Here is a 7,406-nt window from a genome sequence, read left to right as displayed (position 1 = left end):
GAGATGAGTTTCATTACAGAATCTGGCCCAGAAACCTGTGAAATCTGACCTGTGAAACTTTGACTGCTAATAATCAAAATTTTCTTTCCCTGTTAAAAAAAAAATAATTCTAGTATTCAGATGTATTTTTAAAGAGGATTGATAATGTTTCACGGTTATAGATTGGTAAATGCATAAATAACTTCTTCACCCTCTTCATCTCAGAGCAGAAACAAAGCTGTAACTTAGTGTAACCTGGGTTCTTTATTTGTTCACTCTTTGAAAACACAATGATTTGCAATTATGACAGTCTGAAGACTGTTTGTAGGCCATTGTGCATGGCTGATAAGCGGCTTTGGAGGTTACAGGTTTTGTCGGTATAACAACACCTTTGAGCAGACTGATTTTCAGATGGCTGGTAGCTTCTTAACACTTTCCAAAACTGCAGCTCCCTCAGTAGGGATTTTAGGGAGTCTCCAAATGGACAGTGTGGAGCATCAGGGCTTTCCTCACTACAGCTAGAGCTACAAACTGAAACAGATGAGAGACAGCTATAGACAAAATAATTTATTCAGCTATATTTATCTTCAGAGACTTCCTAGACAAAATTAAAATTTTCCTGCTGCTAGCACTTTTAAGACAGTTTTTCCCTTGATTAAACCATTGAATAAAGAAAATATTATACATGTATCAGGAAGGATCAAAAAGAGTCACCATGCTTTCATGCATCACATTTTTTCAGTCTTAAAATCAGTAGGGATTGAGTACTCAGGTTTTGTTCACAGCTGTTAAGTCACAAGGAAAGCAGTGAAAAACAAAGCAGAACAACAAAAATAGCAATGTGGTGGTAAAGCAGGCTAGCAGGTAGGATAGGGAGACCTTGGTCATTGGGAGAGAGCTGTTTGATACATTGAATTTCTTGGTTCTGAGCTGTGCAGTTCAGCTCAGGGCTAAGAAGGTGCTACAGGAGGACTCTGCTGGACGCAGTTGTCAGCAAGAGGTGGTCAGGAGCACCCAACAGAGCCAATGTTTGTACAATTGATTATAACTAATCATTACCAATGTTATTTGGTGTATACCCTTTCCATCAACATTTCCCTAGCAGTAACAGAGGAAATTATTGCCCCTTTAGTTTTGTACACATGCTGTGGCAGTCGTTCATACTTGAGAAAGGGACACAAATTCATAAAGTGTCTGGCTGGCTCAGTGCTATGCATTCAGGGCTTGGAGTTCACCTTTCTGAAGCTGAGTTGCCTCATGTCTTTAAATGCTCAGAATGTGTAGCCCTGTACATAAAGATCAGAATTTGTAGCTGATTGATATTCCCAGAGCTGGTCCAGTTAGTAGTCTCTATCAGTTACCCAAGCAGGAAATTACCCAATATTTTGTCATTTATATCTGGTACTCCACTTGTATAATACTTTGAAGGTAATAATAATAATAATTTGACAATAATTTATGCAAAGAAATATAATTTAATGCCATTTGATTTTGATTACTCACTGCTTGTTAATATTTTTTACGAAGTACATGCATAAAAATCACATCCTACTCTTTTTGCTTCCTTATTGGACACCTAAAAAATTTTGTGTGTTTGGTCTGAATTCTCAGGATAATCAGCATAAATGTGTATAATATGGACATTTCAAAGGTTTTACAAACATTTCCAGAAAAAATATTAGAAAGTTAGCAACTCTAAAGTTCCTGAAAAAAACTCTTTGGCTGAGTTTGACTGATTGAAGTGTCACTGATTTCAGCTGTGCTTTGTATTACAAAGTTAGACATGCTTTATTCCATTTAAGCAAAACAATCCCAAGAAATGTAGATGACAGGGTAAAGGTCAATGGTCAAAGATGTGAGCTCTTTAGTGAAATTTACTGCAACAGGAAAAATTACTGATCATATCTCTGTGCTTCTCTTTTATTTATTTCCTTTTTAAATGAAGTAAAGTATCCCGAAACAAAGAAATTTTTTTGCAATGTTGCTTGGTGTGATTTTGCAGAGCCCTGAAATAACTGGCTTTCTAACCTCTCATCAGCTAAGTGAAACTGAGTTATTTCTGCAAATATTTTACTTTCAATTGACATTGTTTTCCTTAAAGAAAACATTGAAATTGTATGGAAAAATATATTATAAACTCTGATGAGTGATGTCAATCCATAAATAACTATAGATAACAATTTTGTTGACTTGCATAAATATTGACTGTCAGTGTAATGAAAAATTCCAGTTTTGAATGTGCATTTTAAATTATATTTGATTGATTTCTACAGGTTCTTTAGAAATTCTGCTGCACATTTCAAACTGTATTCTGCTTTTTGTGTGGAGGAACAACATGTTTTCTCCAGTAAAAGAGGATGCCCTTTGCAAAAGATCCATTTTCACTTCTTGAGGTAAGGTGAATGAGTGTACTGTTTAATTATTTAGGAAGTGAAAGCTAATGGACTTCCTATAACATAGGTTCTTATAATTTCCTAGAGCATCCTTCTCTGTATACCTGTGTGTGGTTCATCAAATCTCATAACCGATTGAAGGAATATTTGGGAAACAGAATGCAGTGTTTTAAAGAAATTTCTTTGTGCCAGGATATCATTCACTTCATTTAAAAAAAAATAAGTAAATGAAAGAGAAGCACAGAAATATAATCAGTAATTTTTTCTATTGCAGTAAATTTCACTAAAGAGCTCACATCTTTGACTATTAACCTTTATGCTGTCCTCTCTGTTTCTTAGGATTGTTTTGCTTCAGTTGAGTAGAGCATGTGTAACTGCAATGCAAAACACAGCTGAAATCACTGGCACTTCAATCAGTCTTTATTGTGCTGAAGTCGCAGTTGGATATCCCTTACTTAAACTGTAGTGTCACAATAAAGCAGAGTTGATTTTAGCAGAAGAAGGAATGGCAATCGTATGCAAATATATAAATGTCAGTGCAAACAAAGGGCAATGTGCAAACATACTTGCTCTTGGCAGAATTTGTTTTAATTTTCAAATGTAATAAAATAGAGTAGATGATAAGAAACACAGAAAAGAGGCATGGTTAACTAGTCATATCACCTCCTGGCTGAAGTCTTCAAAGTCCTGCTGTTCAGAGCATTGAGATAAGTTACCTAAAAAGTGTGAATGCTGCAACAGAGCCTAAGTTAAGCTTTATCAAGACATTTAGAAAACATATTTAATCCTAAATGTTCCTGATCCAAATGTTACACAATTGAGTGCAGATCTGTGATGTGAAAACAGTATGCTGGCTTCCATCCACAAAAGAAATTAATGTTCAAACAAATCAGAGTGTTGTATAAAATGCATGTTACAAAAGTAAGTAGCAGATGACATTAAAGCACTCCACAAATGTATACGATCAAATAATTTCAGAGGAAGCCTGCAAGCACCTCAAAAAACACTAAATTAGCAGCATAATATAAAAATATACAATGAAAGTAGAAAGGAAAACGTGAACATAATCACAGTCCAAAAATGGCAAAATTCAGATAGTATAAACAGGTGGAGGAGGCTCAGCAAGGAGCTCAGTGGATTATTCTCAGATTACTGTTAAATCTATGTTCAAATCCTCATTTTTATTGCAACTGAAATAAGCAACCAATGATGTGAAATTTGTCTGCAATGGAAGGTAATCCATTCAGGATTCAGAAGAGGTTCTTCACATTTCAGGTGACTTACAGCAGCCAGGATCTACATCCAATTCAGGCCCAGATTCTCCATCTGTCTTTTGACATATAATCTCACCTCCGTAGAAAGGCAAACCTGACCATTTTTACATACTTATAGCATATCTGTGAGAGAAAAAAATATGTAGGAACTGAAAAATATTTTCACATAACCTGGACAATAATACAGAGTCTGTGAGATGTTGAATTTCAGATCTAAAGGATTATCCAAGGTGTGATATTTACATGCAGTTCCTCAGGTCAAAATGGCTGCTGAGTCAGTGAAGCATAAAGAGAATGTATGCACACACATATCCATGGATACACATTCTCCAGGCTTTCAGAGAAACTGTGGAATAAGAAATCCTCATCTCTGAGATGAATGCATGTCCAGCCTGCCAAGTTGAGCTGCTGCTGTTGGTAGGCAGGGATCACACATGGGAGGCCCAGTCCATGTTATGCGATACATTTCAGTCCAGCCCTGGGCCATTCCCATTGGAACAGCACTGGCACCCACACTGCTCACAGGCAGAGACATGTGGAAATATATTTTCATTCCAAGAAGTGGAAATATACTTTCAGCCAGGTATATTTCCATTTCACCTCACCATTTCATCAGGATGAGTCTCACCCTCTCCCAGGGAGATGGTGCCATTTTCTGGGTGCATTATCTTGACCGACCCAAGTGACAGAGCTGCTGCGAGGGCTGTGGTGCATCAGCCATGAAGCACACAGGACAGCTGGTGGCTGTTGGCTCCGTGACTCCTGCAGAACATGCCCTGCACACCACTTCTGGCCTGAACAGAGCCTCCCTGAGCCAGACTCGGGCCACTCCTTCCTCTCTTCCCTGCTTCTGGACATGTAAGCATGACCCTCCCTGAGCGTTGTACAGGCCTCCAAATATATTTACCTCAGGGGATTTCCTGACCCTGATGTTGTTGGCCTGTAACTCCCAGCAGCAGTAATCTCCAGTGGCTTTTCTCATATGTGTCCTTGGAATCATATCAAGTTTTGCATCCACAGACTTGTTTGCGTCCTTAGCAGTGTGGCTGTTGTGTTTTGACCCTCAGCTGTGACTGCTTCTTTCGATTTGTCTTCTCCTGACATTTTTCTGTGACCTAGCATAGGTTAGAAGCTGTAACGGGAAAGGCATAATTAAACAGAAAGCTTACATGTAGTGACAAGGAGTGGTGGAAGTACCGAATCCTTCATAACAGCTATATAAGGCCAAGACATACAAGATCATGTAACCTCAGCTGAATTTGGCTTAATATTTGATGGAGTCTATTCAAAGCAGTGTAATAAATTCAGAACATCTGCTTTTCATTGTCACTATTAATGTGGATTTTATATGTGACTGGCTCATGAAAAAAAAGATTCTGCTCTAAGGTGTTTGTTCAGCAGCGAGCTGAGGCACATGCAAGCTTTTCTACCCCCTGATGCAACAAGAGCCTGACTCCTTTGCAATGTAGTATTTGGAACTTAAGCAATATTTGTTTATAAGTGCTCACCCAACTGTCAGTGTTTCCTAGCATCTTAAAAGTTACACAATTTCAGGGTTTTCTGTTGGCCATAAAAATTATGTATGGTTCTTTTAAATCTTTTCGCTATATTAATTGAGTCAATCATTACATAGTTATGATTACACAGTAATTTCTTTTACATTTGCTTTCAAAAGTGCTTTTCTTCTTGTTTCTTTCCAGATTGTCAAGCATTGAAACAGACTGCCTAGGGAAGTGATCGAGTCACCATTCATGGAAACATTCGAGAAATGACTGGAAAAGAGCAAAAATTCTCATGGTTTTATTGCCAACATGGTGTTCAGTCAAAGTCTGAACTCAATGATCTTGGAGGTCTTTTCAAACCTTAATGATTTTATGATTCTATTCTATGACTCCCTGTCTCTTTTCTTGAACTCTTACCCCAGATCATGCCAGGGGTCAATATTTTGTCTCCTCATCAACAAGCTTTGCCTTCAGCATTCAGCCCGGACTCCCTGTTCAGTTTTCATGTCAAACACCTGTGTAGATGCCTGATAAAAACAGGGGACTTCACGTTTTTAAAATGAAGTTGGTTCTTAAAGCTCGTATTTTTAGCTGCCATTGCCACCCCCTCCCATTTTGCAGAGGCAGACTTGCTTGTTGCCTTCTCTGAACATATCACACCTGTTGGCCCTGCTCTCTCCTTCCCCCATCAGTACATCCTTTCTACCTCCCTGGTGGTCTTGGCATGATATCAGTTCATGTGCAAGTAAAAATAAGCAAGCTGTGTGACAGAAGAGACTCGTGACTGTATGTCAATTTTATTTTGTTGTTTTCCTGTTCTTTAAGAGGGAAAGGGAGTCGGAGTTACCCTAGCCAGGAATGTGGGGTTAAAAAAGCACTTGCTTTTCAGAGGGACATAGCTATTCCTGTACAGTTTACGGCTTTGCCATTGCTCTAGAAGCACTGGCATCACAGCCTTCTCCTGTTCATGTCCTTTGTTCCATATCTGCATACTTTAAGCCTTTCAGCACGTATCATGTGTGAATTACCAGTCTAGCAGCAGAAGTTCACAGAAGGGACAGTGTATCTTAGAAAAACTTTTCTCTTTATTCTCTCTTGTAAAAAAACATAGCTAGCTAAATCCTATCCAATATCCTTTTCAACATGGCATGCATACCACATAGAGAAAGCTAGGCCATTCATTACTTGGCTGAACAGGATTTTATGGAACAGAGCTAGATGATTCTTACAAATCAGTAAGAGTAACAAGATGAAAAAAATGAAGCCCCATTTAAATTATCTGTTCAGAGGAAAAAAAATGAGTCAACATTGACAATGTATTCTTCTTAATGAGGACAAATATTTATACCAAACAAAATTAACATATCAGAAAATGCAAGAGAGGCATATAATTAACAAAAGGCAAGGGAATTGGCATAACACTATTAAATCCTTCATTAATAAAATAACTGTTTTAAAATGTCAAAATGAGTATATTTTATTCATAAATTGTGTAGAATTTAGCACACTAATTAAAGACATAGACACTGTAGATATTTACATGGTAATTAAATCCACAATGCCAGTGACCCAGCCAAATTAGTGTTGGCCCCAACTTAAAAGTAGACTGTATAAATAAATAATTCACACCATCACCAATGTCTTTGCTTAACCAAACAGTTTGGTGTAGAAAATTCTCGGAATTATGAATGACTTTGATGTGCATTAAAAAAACCACAACAAAATAAAATGCAAAATAAAACACTCAAATGTTTTATTAGAGACTTGGATTCCAATCTAAGTTATATCAACAGTGATGGGAAGAAAGCAGGCACAGCAGGTGATAAGAATCCAGCTGTCTTTTTAAAGCAACTAAATCTGCTTTACACATTCTTAGGCAGCAGAAGGTCTCTGCTTATAGTTCCACACAAGAGTCCTCCAGATCCTCAGGCATTGTCATTGGTTTTGACTGGGCCATTTATTACATCAGAGTTATCAGGTTTGTGCCTTACCCTAATTCTTGTTCCTAGGAAGAAAGGGAAAAATCACCAGCAGCATGCTAAGAAAGGAATAGGCACATTTTAAATTACAAGTGATGGTGCCTGTTCATGTGGTGGCACATGGTGTTCCTTCTTTCCAGGAATTCAAAATTTGACTGTCAGCAAGGAATAGCAACATACAAAGGAGCTGTATAATGGTAGCTTGATCACAGTTTCCTTGAAAGTAAAATCCTACAAGGAGATAACCACCTTGGCAACATTCCTGGAGAATCAGCCACT

General features: G+C 37.8%; 1 long non-coding RNA gene across 1 annotated transcript; it reads right to left on the bottom strand.

Moving 5' to 3' along the window:
• Positions 1 to 224: 224 nt before the first annotated feature.
• LOC135294834 (uncharacterized) lies at positions 225 to 5,148 on the bottom strand. Its single transcript, XR_010356852.1, has 2 exons — positions 4,275 to 5,148; positions 225 to 510 (listed from the first exon to the last, which is right to left on the bottom strand). It is a non-coding gene; the product is annotated as an uncharacterized LOC135294834 (long non-coding RNA).
• Positions 5,149 to 7,406: the final 2,258 nt, after the last annotated feature.

Source organism: Passer domesticus, chromosome 2 (genome assembly GCF_036417665.1).
Source record: "Passer domesticus isolate bPasDom1 chromosome 2, bPasDom1.hap1, whole genome shotgun sequence".
Taxonomy (NCBI): domain Eukaryota; kingdom Metazoa; phylum Chordata; class Aves; order Passeriformes; family Passeridae; genus Passer; species Passer domesticus.
Note: the sequence above shows the minus strand (reverse complement) of the source record. Positions and strands in the feature narration are given on the sequence as shown.